Here is a 15209-nt window from a genome sequence, read left to right on the forward strand (position 1 = left end):
CTGTGTGTCGAAGTGTGTCTTGTGTAGTGGTAGTGTTATGGGATGATTTAATGATGGTAAGGTGTAGCATTAAGGTTGAGGAAGGGGGCAGCATTATAGGGTTACCACCCATTACTAAAGTGGTACAGTGGGGCAAAGCTCACTACATAACTCACTTGTGATTCCCATGCTGTCATTTGACATTGTAAATACTTTTTTCCATAAATGTGCATAATTTAGTTATTGGATATTACTGCTTAGATAGCTCTATACTTTCGATATAAGGTTTATTTCTGTGCATGTTAAAATAGTTGTAAATGCACTATATGTAATACAGCTGTCAACATTCTTTTGTATCTGCTTCTTTAGCTTGGGGCATGGCTGAAAAGGATTCTCAGAGCAGTTTACCGACCTGTGTAACTTGTTAACCCAGCAGACTAATTCACAAGCAGACATAATATACTGTGGTTAACATGTTTGTATTTGTGTGCTTTTCTATGTGGCCGTGCGAGTTGTTCCCCTTCGTGTCACTTTCTTGATATTCATATTAAGTAGGACTGATGTTTCAAATCTGACATAATAGGGTGAAAAATATGGTCTCACTACACTAAGAAGCCATTGTTGCAGCTCTGGTCTTTCTGTGGTCTAACAGAATGTATATGCTACAAATACTTTGTTTTATGTTTCATTTTGTGGTGGTCCTATCCTGTTTTCTACTGATGCTCAGTTTTCTTCCTCTGGAGTTGGACTTTTGGACAGCAGCAGAACCTCTATACGTAGAATTTATATGTTGGTAGAAACACTAGCAAGTCATCATTAAATATCAGACTTATTAATTCACTTTAAGTGCTCCGATTCTGCCTCTTCCTGTCTCTCTCTCTCTATAAATATATATATATATACATATATATATATATATATTTGTTTTTTTTAACTTGGGTTTAGCTCTTGAAGGCAGAGGCTCACCTCTTAACCCCTTCATACCTGTGCTAACATCCATTATACAGATGGCTATTTTTTTTTCAGGGGCAAGTTAAGCTAAAAACTGCAGGATTGCTCAGTACTTGGCACAGTGGCATTGTTCTATAAATATGAAGCAGTTCCCAAACATAGTATTACTCTATTAAGTTTATTGAATGATGTTGACATTGTCTAGACTACATTAAACATTTCTTTACCTTGTCAAATTTCTGTTCATCCCTATGTGAACTGTTAAAAGCTAACTGTCTGGCAGACAGCTTTATCATTACGACAGATTTTTAGCATTTAGGTAGCTGTATAAATGGTGAATACATACATCTGCCTTCAGTCCATTTGTTTTTCAAGGTGGAGGAAATATTGTGTTAAGATCTCAGCTGACGCATGCTTACATTAGCTATCTCCCATTCTGAATGCTTTTTAAGAAATCTAGAAATATATACTTTCCTGTATTAGTAGGGAAGCAGAGCATACTAAAAAGCTATCTTTCATCACTGCTACTGAACCAGAAACTGTGTTGTATTGTAAATACCCAGAACTGAAAAATGTTCTTCTCTAACAGAAACTTTTTTGAATCACTTTGTGATAACAGCTGGCAAAGACGCTTTGTATTTGGGACATTTTATGGAAACTAACGCAAATGGAATGAAAGAATTGCATGTATTGTGCTTAATCCTGCTAGATTGTTCTACTTAATTGTTTTGTTTGCTCCGTTTTGTTTAAAATAAACTAAATCATGCAAGTGCTGTGCTTCTCAGACTTGAATTTTGGAGTGTAGCTAAACAAGATTTTCGCCAGGATTGTGGATTATCTTTTATCTATACCATTAAGCACTTCTTCTGCAGACATCAATATTTTTTATGAACTTAATGAACCTGTTTTCAGTTTGCCTCTCAGTTTGCCATCCATTCCTTATTTTATAAAATATGAAGGTGCAGAAATACAGTAATGTATAAGTAGCCCAACTGCCCAAATGAATCACTGCTGTCAGGCAACGAATTCGAAACCTTAAAACTTCTTAAAAACACAGCTTTAGTAAAAAAAAAAACAAAAAAAAAACCAATAAAATAAAACGTGCTTTCGTCCCTACACACACTGGGACTTCTTCAGAAGAATTGTTAGTAAGGCATTCATATTATCTGTGTCACGGGATGTGTATAGTGCAAGGCTTTGTTAATGGAACTTCGATTAACAGCAAAGTTATTTCATTTATTTTTGAACAAAATGCATGCAAACATTTAAACATATCGCCGAATTTACAAAGCTAAAATTTCCGTGCAGGAGCAGTGCAGCCACTCCTGCATGGAATATTGCCGCAGAGCGATCCAGGAATGCGCCATATTGATGTGCAGAAGTGAGCCGACACTGTTCCTGCACAGAAACCCATGCAGGATGCTAATTATCTCATTTGCTGGTGAAAACTATGCAAATGAGGTAAAATAGCAATCCAGGAAGCAGGTAGGTAGCCATGCAGGAACAGTGTAACCTGCAGAAATGTATTTGGCTACTAGCCAAATACATTTCTGCAAAATTGAAAACGGAGCCATGACAACACCAATAAAAGCATGGTCCCTAACCTGTAGGCATGCAGATGGCCAAATATATGGCCATTTGTATGTTAAACAGTTTATTTTTTAAAAACATAAAAGTATATTATTTTTCAGTCGATCTCAGCCATTTAAGCATAGGGAAGTGCCACGCAAATGGGATTGTGGGGAAAATAAAGAAATCAATGTGAAAGGTGCATTTTCAGGAAAAGATACATTTTGCCATTATACTCAATGGCAAGCAGAATCAAAACAATGACAGGGAACAGTGGTTGCTAAGGGGGAAGGCTCTTGTGTAGTGCAGTAACTACAGATTAAGGCAGTGGGTTATGTTAATGAGGGGACATATACTGAATCACAAAATTCTTCTAGGTGTCACACTGCACCTAACCGTGTAGGTGCTCTAACACCATCGTGTAGACAGGAGGAGCAACTAACATGAAAAGGGTGTGTGTCATGCTTGCTGTAAGCACATTGAAGCTCTGTTGGCCGGGTTTGTGCTTAGCTAAGCACAGCTAAGCGAGGGTGTGTGTCTGAGGCTGTATACAGTTATTCCATGAACTGAGGAGCATGTTTGCACCCAATGGAGGGCCATTTCTTGCTGTTTACACTAGCTAAATGGGTCTGGGCAGTGTGCCAGGGCTTAAATAGGAAGGCTACAGGAAAAGAAAAAGGAAATAGCAGAACAAAGGAAATGCAGTACAAACAGCAATATGACACACTGCAACACACAATGGGCCATTGAAAGCATTCAGTAATACAGCTGGTAGGTGGCTGCATAGCTAAAAATGGGAGGAGATGTAAAAAAAAAAAAATAAGGGGCAACAGCTCAATAAAGGATAAATGAAGTAGAAATCATTAATAAGGGACTCTTGCGGCTTACAATGGGCCAGGCAAAGCACACAACAATACATCTGGCAGTTGACTGCATAGCTGAAAATGAGAGGAGATGTAAGTAAAAAATAATTAAAAAAGGGCAACAGCAGAATAAAGGCAATCATGCACAAATTACTAGTAATGCCTCTAACTATACCTCTTAACTGTACAGATTTTTGCAGACTGTCCAGATTTTTGCCTTATATTTTTTGTCCTTTTTTCATAAAATTGTGGCTTTCTGGCAAATTAGTGGTAAATCATTAAAGATTGAAGTTAGGAAATAAGTTGAGTTTTAAGCTTCATACCCTAAAGAAAATCCATGCTAATGGTAAACCTGTTATTCTATCAACTTTCTAAGTTTGTAAGAGCAATATTTAAAAATTGTCCCTATTTGTACCACTTTTTTCATGGCATTGTCCAGATTTCTAACTCTAAGAGGTTAAGAGGTAACACTCATAGTGGCCAAATCAAAGCCATGAGTAATATAGGTGACAGCTGGAATGCATCATAGTCAGCCATTCATACAGGCAACATCTGCAGCACAACAGTATAAAGTATAGAAACAGCTTGCTGTCTGTTTTTTTCCCACAAACTCTGCACCTTCAGTGTACACATGCGGGGGAATTTTAACTGGAAAAATGTTAGGGGCTGCCATTGTTTGATTCATCAGTATGTGCAAGAGGCTGAGGGTAGAGAGGAGGATAATGCTGATAATTGCCTCAGACCAAGGAGAAGGAGAAGAGTGTTCAGACCTAGGGTAACCTACCAGGGTCTACATGACCTGGAGATAGTAGAGCTCTACAGGGTGGGCAGAGACATAGTTCAGGATCTCATCAAGCTGTGCTGGCCTCAACTCAGATCTAGAACCAACAGAAGGCAACCCATCCCAGTGGATACCAAGGTATGTGTAGCCTTAAGAATTCTAGCTACAGGTACTTTTCAAAGACCTACTGGAAACATGAAGGGGTCTCACAGGCATCTGCATCCAGGGTACTCCACCAGTTCCTGGATGCCATGCTATCACAAGCCAGTGAGCACATTTACTTCCCCAACACCTGTGAGGAGAAGACCATCAATAAGTGTCTCTTCCACTGTGTAACAGAATACCAGGAGATACTGGGTGCCATAGACTGCACGCACATCCACATCAAAACACCACCCAGTGAACAGGATAGGGTCTACATAAACCACAAGGGCTTCCCCTTCATCAACTGCCAGGTCATGTGCAATGTCCAGAGCATTATCATGAATGTGTGTGCTGGCAGCCCTGGACGCTATCACGACTCCCACATCTGGCATTTATCACAGCTGTACCAGGTATTTGCCAGTGGGGCCATCCTGTATGGCTTTCTGCTGGGGGATGCTGGCTATGCACTGGAGCCTTGGATGATGACCCCCATCAGAAATACACACACAGTTGGAAGGGTGGCCTAATGGATAAGGCGTTTGCCTTACAAACACAAGGTGCAGGGTTTGAGTCTCACAAGGGATAATTGGCTAGGCTTAAAATGGCTTGCAAAGGCAGTTAGCTTAGTACTAATGAACCTATGAACACCCACACAAGAACGCCATAATGAAGCACAAGCACAAACCAGGATCATTATAGAGCATGTGTTTAGGATGCTCAAGTCACGGTTCCACTGCCCTGACATATCCGGCGAAGCCTTGAAGTACTCTTCAGCCACATGTGTACACATATTCATAGTATGTACCATGCAGGAACAGCACGGGGCAGGGTCACACAGCCCCCCACCATTGCCAAGGCCAGCACAGGCACAGAGGGACTTGGAGGAGGAACATCCTGAGCCTGCCCTTGTAGGCAGAAGGATGCATTCACAGTATGCCCAGGCCTTGAGAAAGAGACAATGCATAGCACACACACTGATACTGTAGGGGACCCAGGGACTGACACCTCTTTCAGACTCTCACAGACAGAAAAAGCGATGCCAAACATGACACTACCTGAGCTTTACCATGTACAGGGAGTGTACTATGTGCATCCAACATAGTCAGCCATCCAGCATTGTCCTCAATACTGGCCCAGCAACAAGGTATGTCACTTTTCCTATCAATTACTGAATAGAGTAGTATGTTCTCATACTTTTATGTATGATATGGATGCAAGCATGCAAGGGAATTGGGTGGCTGAATGGGACAGCAGGAAATTCATAACAAATACTGGTGTCAACATACTAGGCAGCACTACACAAGGTGACATCCACCACTGCAGTACATGTGATGGCCCAAAGAACTGTGAGTGTCAACAGGTCACACACATGGATGTCAGTGAGGGTCACATATCCACCACCAGCCTCACCCAGCAGGACAGGTGTAGATGACCATGAAGAAAGGCTGGGCTAAGGCCTCCAAATGATGGCAATGGTGAACAGCCCCCCACCATACCTAAACAGACATACTACAACAGATCTGGTAGTTGCATTCCAGTTCTTAAGGGTAAGAAGTTTTAAACTGAAATATACGCTATTAAAATCTAACATGTGTACTCTACTGACATGCCTCCTGTCTGCATGATAGGTCACAATACAATATGAAATGGAAGCCAGCACAGTAACCAAAATCCAGTACAGTCGTTTCAAATGTTAAAGTCTGTAGGTGTGCACCCTCCCCCACAATTCCATGTAGAAATGCAGTAACAGATGGCCTACAGCACTTTCAAGTGGCCTACAGTCCTATAGCAAAGGCCCATGCCTCACCCATAGTGCCAATGTATGGAACGTCAAGGGGTCCCAACTAACAACCTAACAGTAAACAGAAAACAAATGCAAGGCCATGTTGACAAATGCCAGTAGCATGCCTCCCCATGTCCTACTGCAAGGACTCTGTATCAGGCCATAAATACTACTGGGATAAAGGCCCAACTATAGGCATACCTCTGAGATATTGCTTACATAATGTTAGGTGGAGGACAGAATAACAGAGGGGGGTGTAGAAGCATGGATGTCATGGAGTGTGTGAAGTCTGAAACTCTAATGTCTGCCCATACTATTCCTGACTAGCCACAAAACTGCTTGTAAACCACAATGTGAAGGAAAACTGACCAGATATATCAGTCCTGCCTCTGGATAACCTGGGTGTATCTGTACAGCTGACAGGTATGGCCCCAGTACAATATGGCCATTCCTTGAAGTTGAGAAAAGCACAGTGAGGGGAACCCCAGCCAGCATACTAACAAGGTGCTGCACCATTTACACAGAACCAGCAGTCTACTGTCTGTAGCTACCCCTCCACAATGGCAGATGTATTCCACAATGTGTAGTCTGTATGCTCAGAATATTGGTCTCAGCTTCATTCATCTTGTATTTCCTGGTAAATAACTGTGAGCAAAGAATGATAACTGTCAGTAGTTGATGATATGACACATCACAATGCAAAACAGTACATATGTCAGAATATCTATGCTACAACCAAACATGTCACACAAGCAACACAGACAGCGATAGTTACTATATCCCCTGTATGTTAAGTCCATTGTGTCTCCATATTGGCAACCTATCTACAGATACCCTGCAGAAACAGTTTGCTAGGTGTAGCTGTAGCACAAAACCCCTAAACTGGAGTCCAGCCCTCCCTGGAATGGATGCACACACTTAATATAGAAGGTCATACTGGGCATGCTCCTACACTTAGAAAAATGAAGCCCATGTCTGGAAGCCCATGTCTCACAACACAGTGGACTACAGATATTGGTTATTCGCAGCTGTCTGTGCACACACACCAAATTGTACACCACTGATATTTCACATACACACATTGGATAGGAATACACACAGAAGACCAATATAATATAATATGTCAAACATACACACACAGACATGTGAGGAAGAGAAAGACAGACAGCGACAGAGAGACTCCCATTATGAGGCCTGTCCCACCCACTACACATCCCATTGGCCTATATCACATGATGTGCTGATGTCATTCACTGTAGAAATACATTTGGTTAGCCCTCAGCCCTATAGTGTCAGTGGTGCTTTTGATAACTGTCTAACATTATAGTACAAATAGGTATCCATGTAGCAGTTGTAATCTCAGTCCTATCAAATATAAAGTTGTGTGTGTGTGTGTGTGTGTGTGTGTGTGTGTGTGTGTGTGTGTGTGCATATCTAGATGAATGTGGTTGAGGCCATTCACACTCACTAAATCACCCGTACCCCTACATCAGCACTGCAGCTGATGTCATTCACCTTCAAAGATACTTTTGGACATCTCCGCAGCATATAATCTCTGTGGTGCTTATGATAACTGTGTAATAGTATAGTATAGCAAACTAGTTAGATAGGAGTTCCACTCCTGTTCCTGGCAACTGTGTAAATGTAAGAGAGTGTGTGTATCCTTGTAGAGACCTGATTTTGTGGTCATTCACACTTGCAACACTTCCCTTAACTCTCCTTTAGCACTGCTGCTGATGTGACTCACCTTCAAAGATACCTTTGGATAGCTCTCCAACATATAAGCTCTGTGGTGCTTGTGATAACTGTGCAATAGTATAGTGTAACAAATGAGTTAGTTAGGTGTTCCAGTCCTGATCCTGGCAACTGTGTGAATGTGAGTGTTTGTGTGAGAGAGTGTGTGCATCCTTGTAAAGACCTTATTTTGTGGTCATTCACACTTACAGCACTTCTCTTACCTGTACTTCAGCACTGTTGCTTATGTCACTCACCTTCAAAGATACCTTTGCACAGTTCTCCAACATGTCAGCTCCATGGCACGTGTGATAAATGTGGAACAATGTAGTAGCACTAACTGCATAGGTATGGATTTGAATCTCATCCCTAGCAGGTGTTTGTGTGTGTACATATGTATGTCCGTACTCAAATATTTTGGTCCCATTTATACCCAGTACACATCTCAATGCCTGACTTTAGCAGTCCTGCAGATATCATCCACCTTAGTAGTACTGGTTGGCAACCCTAAGCCATGTAAAGTGTGATAAATGTGGAACAATGTAGTAGCACTAACTGCATAGGTATGGATTTGAATCTCATCCCTAGCAGGTGTTTGTGTGTGTACATATGTATGTCCGTACTCAAATATTTTGGTCCCATTTATACCCAGTACACATCTCAATGCCTGACTTTAGCAGTCCTGCAGATATCATCCACCTTAGTAGTACTGGTTGGCAACCCTAAGCCATGTAAAGTCAGTGATGCATGTAGTAAATGTGCGACATAATGGTCCAAAAAATAGGTTAGCTCGAGGTTTGAACCTCACCCCTGGCAAATGTAAATGTGTGTGTAGGGTAAAATATTTTATGGAATCTCTCACCCACTGTATAACCCAATGCCAGTATTTACAAGGGCTGGTGATGTTCCCCACCTTAGAAGTACCTTGGGACCACCTCCATTCTATAACCTCCATGTCTCATGCATTGAATGCGGTACGCTACAATAGCAATAACTACATAGATATGGGCTTGAATCTCATCCCTGGCAAGTTTTTGTGTGTGTAGATATGTAGGTCCATACTTCAAAGATGTTGGCCCCATTTACACCCAGTACACATCTCAGTGGTAAATGCATAACCATAATGGTCCAAAAAGATAGTTAGATAGAGGTTTGAACTTGAACCCCCCTCTGGCAAATGTAAATGTGTGTGTAGGGTAAAGTATTTTTTGGAATCTCTCACCCACTACATCACCCAATGCCAGTCTCAGTACTGGCAAGTGTGTGTGTGTGTGTGTGTGTGTGTGTGTGTGTGTGTGTGTGTGTGTGTGTGTGTGTGTGTGTGTGTGTGTGTGTGTGTGTGTCAATAGTAATCCCAGTGTGTTTGTAGATGAATATCCCCTGTGGCTGTGGTCATTAGCAATTGGAGATGTGTCCAAACCAGAATATGTACCATTCGCCATTCTACAACAGATGTTGTACATCAACATCTACCTATGTACAACCATCATCCCTGTAATCTGTGAGGCATATGCAATCACTGTGTTACAGACCGGGAATTACCATGCACAAACTGTACCCTGCCTATGACATGGTGACATGGTGGATGTGTCACCACACTGCCATACCCTGTGACATTGCTGCAGGGCCGCATCCTGGTGACACACAGATGCCTAGAACAGAAATGGAATACAACATGTGAGAACACATTCACTCAGCACTTCACTTGTGTGTGTGTGTGGGGGGGGGGGAGTAAAGCTGGCACTGAATGTTTTGCCAAGACTGTGGCCAATATCTGTTGTCTCAGGATAGGTATTAGCTTTGTGCAGTAACTCAAGCACTTGTGTTTAATGCTGTAGAGGTTGTTGATGTAACTATCACTGTCAGTGTCTGCTGAATCTCTGCTGCTATAGATGCCTGACAGGGACTCCATGAGGAATCCAAAGTTGTGTTTCAGGCTAATAAGGGAGTTCAGCAGTCATGGGACACCACCTTTTGCTGCAACAGTGTTCTCCTTCTGATGTACACTTCAGTAATGGCAGGGGAACATCACACTGTCTCCCAGTTTTTGGAGGACAGTGTCTGGGTTCTGTTTGCGCTGGCTAGTACCATCCACTCATGTACCCCTTTGTACAGTGCCTATGTGTATGATTCCACAGTCATACAGCTACATCCCATTGCCATGGGTGCAGTGAAGACATCCACTCTTGTTTTCATGGCTGCAAAGTCAGTTTTGGAGTGTTTTTGCCAGGTAGTTATCTTTGTAGAGGTTACGGCTGACATGTTGAGTTCCATGTTGATTACAGCCTGTCTAAATCTCACCATGCAGGAACTGACATCTGGGGATGTGTAACGGTCCCATATTTAAGTGGTCAACACAGGTCAAGGTTGTTGCATCCTCTACCAGGGGTCAGTATGAGCTGGTCTAGGGCAATGGAAATGATGGATCCCAGAAGTGTTGGGCCACTGTACTGGTGATTGGCTACATTCCCCAGGTGATGTAGGGGTAGTTGGAGACTCATACTATGCCACTGTTGTACTGGACCTTCAGAAATGGCAGGGTGTTGAGGAATGTGTATTGACAGTCTAGGGACATAGATGTGGACCCATAGCAGGATATGGTCTGGATAACACCATTACCCCAAAGCAGTTGTACCAGAAGTATCTCCAATGCATTATGATGGGATGCTAGTCTGGAGGGGTTCCTATCCATAATGAATATGGAGACAACACCACCTGTGGAGGTGTGGTGTTGTACATGTTTGGGGGCTGACAGCTGTGGAATGCGTCATAGCCTGATACTGCAGGTCTGCTGTCTGCTGCTGTGAACCACCTCTCCATTATAGCAGACATGTGTCCTCCACTCCAATGACTGTTATGAGTGATTGCATTCTGACAGTTAGATGTCCACTGTTGAGCAGTATGAGCCTCAGATTGCATACATGTGTAGCTGTTATGGTGGTATTGACATTAGGAACACTGCCTAATAAGGCAACATAGGGGTGGCAAGACACATAGCCAGTACCTGGCAACCCAGCAGTGACAGATGTAGGACATACATGGCAAGTCATTGAGTTCTGGCAATCATACCATCCCAAGCAGAGAAGTCCTGGATCCCCAGAAAATGACACATAACATGTAAGTCAATGTTGCAGTCAACCATCTGTTATAGCACCATGGCATCATTCTGGGTGACAGTGGTACACTGCCCAGGGCTACTGTCACACCTGCCTGAACCACATAATCAGAGAGTTCAACCATGTCTCCTGTCATGTAGTCCAGGGAGGTGTGTCCCAAGTCATTCACACCCACATGGATACGGAGTGATATTCGTAGCTGTTGTGGAGTGACATGACTGGCTGTGTCATGTGTTAGATGCTAGCATGTGATTGATATGTGGCTGTTCCTGCTCCATATTCAGCGTAGTGAGTGGGATGTATGTGCCTCAGTATTGAGTTATCCATGATCACTGTATTGTGCAAGGTGGTTAGCCTTAGGGGCTTAGGTTGGGGGCTTACTGTGTAGGTTAAATATGTCTCCCTTGGCATGTGCCATGTGGCAGTGTCTGAGTGGGTGTCTGCCTTGCTGATCTGTGCTGTTTGGGAAGATGTCCGTTGAGTGCTTCTGGGAAGGTGGGTGTGTGGGTCTTCACTGTATGTCATGGCTGTTAAAGTGGGTGTTATGGTGAGCTACGTGTTCCACATGGTGTGGTGCAAGTGTTGATCTTATCCTCCTGACCTGCTAGTCCATTCTTTGTTGGAGAGTGCATATGTCCACATTGGGTGATATATGGGTAACTCTCACAGGTCTGAGTGTTTGGGGTTTAGAGGGGAGAGATGTCTGTGTACATGTGGCAGTTGCAACAGTGCCCCAGAATGGACATGTGCACCAGGTTAATGGCTAAAAACACAGATAACTGCCCTTCAAACATGTCAGGAGGGGTGGACATAACTGTTACGTACTGGGATGACATCTGTGATGAATAAGTACTGCTGATGGCTCACATGTGCTCCACAATTCATGATACAATAACCTGGTGAAGTGCCAAGCCATAATGCTAGTTGAGGTGCATGACAGAAAGAACTAGCATGATGTACGGGTGGAACAGGAGGCAGACTATCTGCCACATGTAATACTATACCACAGCTGTGCAGTTATCAGCAGCTTTGGCCATGTGAAAATTCAGTAAGCTCTGTAGTGCGTACAGTAAGTGCATAACACTGTAGTAGACATAACTAGATAGGCAGGAGTTCTAATCCCAATACTGGTGTGTGTGTGTGAATCATGAACTATCTAGCTCATACCATTTCTGACCTGTGTACTAACCTTTACAATTCCCTTCACTCCAATTTAGTAGACCTGTTGATGTCATCCATCTCAGAAGTACCTTTGGGTGAGTCTGAGATGTATAAGTTCTGTGGTGCATCTCATAACTGCATAGCACTATAGTAGGAATACCTAGATAAGCAAGATTTCCAATCCCATTACTGGCAAGTGTGTGTGTGTGTGTGTGTGTGTGTGTGTGTGTGTGTGTGTGTGTGTGTGTGTGTGTGTGTGTGTGTGTGTGTATGTGTGTGTGTGTGTGTGTGACTCATGTACTGTCTGGCTCATATCATTTTTCACCTGTGTACTATCCTTTACACTTCCCTTCACTCCAATTAAGTAAACCTGTTGATGTCATCCACCTTAGAAGTACCTGTGGAAGAAGTGGGAATGTATAAGCCCTGTGGCATGTCTGATAACTATGTAGCACTATAGTAGGAATATCAAGATAGGCAGGAGTTTTAATCCTAATGTTGGCAACTGTTTGTTTGTGTGTGTGAGGATCATATCATGTGTGGCTTATACCATTTTGATGTGTATACCATACCCGGCTGGTGACCACCTCTCGCTGCCATTATTTTATATAGTGTGGTTACAGCACCTGCCTCACATGCAGCAGGTTAAACCATTGTACAGTCCTCTGTACAGATGTGTCTGGAATATCCATATGTTTGAAACCTTTAAGTGGTCAGAAGTGGTCTGTGTGCCTTAACAATGACCAGGTATGTGATGTTATAGCCAAATAGGCCACAGTGAGTGTACTGACACATATGGCAGCATGAGGTATCATACCTGATTGAAACATCATGCTGATAGGACATCTACAACCCTCACAGGTGGCCTGCCTTGTAGGAGCAATACATGAGTAGAGATGCTTGGTTTTACAAGTGACCTGTCCCTGTTATGGGTCACATTAAAGGCTGGAAGAGGTGTAAACAGTCATATTGTGGTCCTAATTAGTATGTAACAGGAACACCTTGCATCTTAAGATGGGTGTGAACATAATTTATATCCACTGTATACCAGTAATGTGTCACTCATGACCTTACCTTAGGACGTTTGTACAGCACAATTTGCTGGCCTCTGGCCAGACATCTTGGCACTGAGAAGTTGTGAGGTATGCTACAGGAATGTTGAATTCACGTCAGATATGCCCCAGTGGTGACCACTGTGATGCAATACAGTTAACCCCAGCACAAGTGAACATGCACAACAAGCAATATAGCTATTACATAAAGCAATATAGCTATTACTGATGGTTGTGTACATGGTAAATTGCATGCACTTCACATGCATGGCGTATTGCCAGGCAACAACAGAACAATATAATACCCACCAGCTTCAGGCCGCTGTCCCATATGCAGACCAGAAGGTCCTAGGAAGTTGTGAGAGGGAGTTATTGTCAGCAGATGCACATGTGACCTTGGTATTTAGATGGATGCAGCATGTCTGCACATCTACAGTACTAACCACAATAATACACAGTGTCCTGTCCTCACCATAGATGTGCACCTCTGTGCATTAGAAAACCCCATCCACAACTGCAATTAGACCTGACACATGCATGTAGATACAATGCAGATGCATGTATGTTTGCTACATTCGTGTAATAATCCCCACTGGGCCCTGACCTGCACGGTCCTCATCCAGTGTGTGTGTGCAACCCACCTCCACAATGCTTCTCTCAGTGTCATGGCTTGTGTGTTCGGCGTGTGGTCCAAGTGTGGTGAGGAGCTCATTGGTGGGTGTCAGTGGGGGCTGGATGGCTGGGCCCCCACCTGTGTCTAGCTGATCTCTTGCTACAACAGCAGCCGATTCATGGGCATGGCATTTGAGGTTGGTGGCCTGATGCTGCACATGCACATAAGTTCTGCTGTGCAGGCTGGCATCATTTACCCTGTGGACCACACTGTTCCACAGGGCAATCCTCTTCCGCACATCTTCTGCTCTCCATCTACATGACAGGGCATAATGTCCAATCACATATTGGGTGAAGATGTCTGTTTCCCCAACAGAGAATGCTGGTAAGTGAACACTCTGAATATTACCTGGAAGACATAAACAGGAAAAGGTCACGGGACCTCATACGGTTGTCAAAATGCACAACAGTGGATATTACTTGCAAATAATCCAGACTACACCAGAAACCTCCAAGCTTTCTTGGCTATAGCAGCTTGCATTACACGCCTGTCCCTGAGCTATCTTATTCCCCCCAATGTTGGACACTTGATTGCATAATCCTCTATCCTCCATTCATTTTTTTGTAGAGGGTTGACAGTGGTCATCTTCCATGTGGATGGTTTGTGTATGGTGGCAGGTATGTGTTTGACTGTGGTGTGTGATGGAGCTCTGAGCACATGAATGAGTTCATGTAGGAGGCAGACACTGTTGTTATTATGCCCCATGGAGAGATGCTGTTGTTGTCATCAGTAGACAATATGTACATGCTCACCATTGCTGTGGGGAGGAGTGTGGGGAGGAGTGTGGTTGATGTGCATATCTCCATGTACAACTGGAGTGGACAGGGTGGTGATGTTCCCACCTAACCTGTGTGATGCAAGTTGCCTATATCCATGGCATGTGTGTATGAGGTGTTCTTTATCCCCAGTACAGGGTGAATTGTGCTGTTTCATCTGAGACGTAAAACATATGTTGAGACATGGTCGCAATTGTCCTTGGTGGTGTGGATATGTCTGATTTATAGTCATAGTCAGCCTTACAGGACATCACCTGTGAACTCATCTGCTTGCTCAGATATAGGTGGACTTCTTTCAAAGTTGTTGCCTGTACCTATGTGTCCCTGTACAGCCAATGTATCAACCTATTATGTGGTTTGAGTATAGCTGCTGTCCACCAAAGGGGATTACTTTACCTTGGTGGAGGTCAGGTACTGCTTTGTCCATATAGCTACAGTGAATATAAAGAGTGCACACCCCTGATACACTGCCTGGTATTTGTGCAATTGGAACATGACACCACAATAACTCATTTCATAACAATTTCACCTGTAGTGTGACCTATAGCCTGTACAATTCAACTGAAAACAAAATAATCTGGTCTGTGAAAACATATGGAAATAATACTCAGTACAATATGCCAGTAG

General features: G+C 43.1%; 1 protein-coding gene across 1 annotated transcript in view; it reads right to left on the reverse strand.

The window, feature by feature from the left end:
* The window catches only part of LOC122811880 (uromodulin-like), a 728404-nt gene that overhangs the window by 471694 nt on the left and 241501 nt on the right, over window positions 1-15209 (reverse strand). The window lies entirely within an intron of this gene.

Source organism: Protopterus annectens, chromosome 1.part1, assembly GCF_019279795.1.
Source record: "Protopterus annectens isolate FY-2018-M chromosome 1.part1, PAN1.0, whole genome shotgun sequence".
In the NCBI taxonomy this organism is placed as follows: domain Eukaryota; kingdom Metazoa; phylum Chordata; order Ceratodontiformes; family Protopteridae; genus Protopterus; species Protopterus annectens.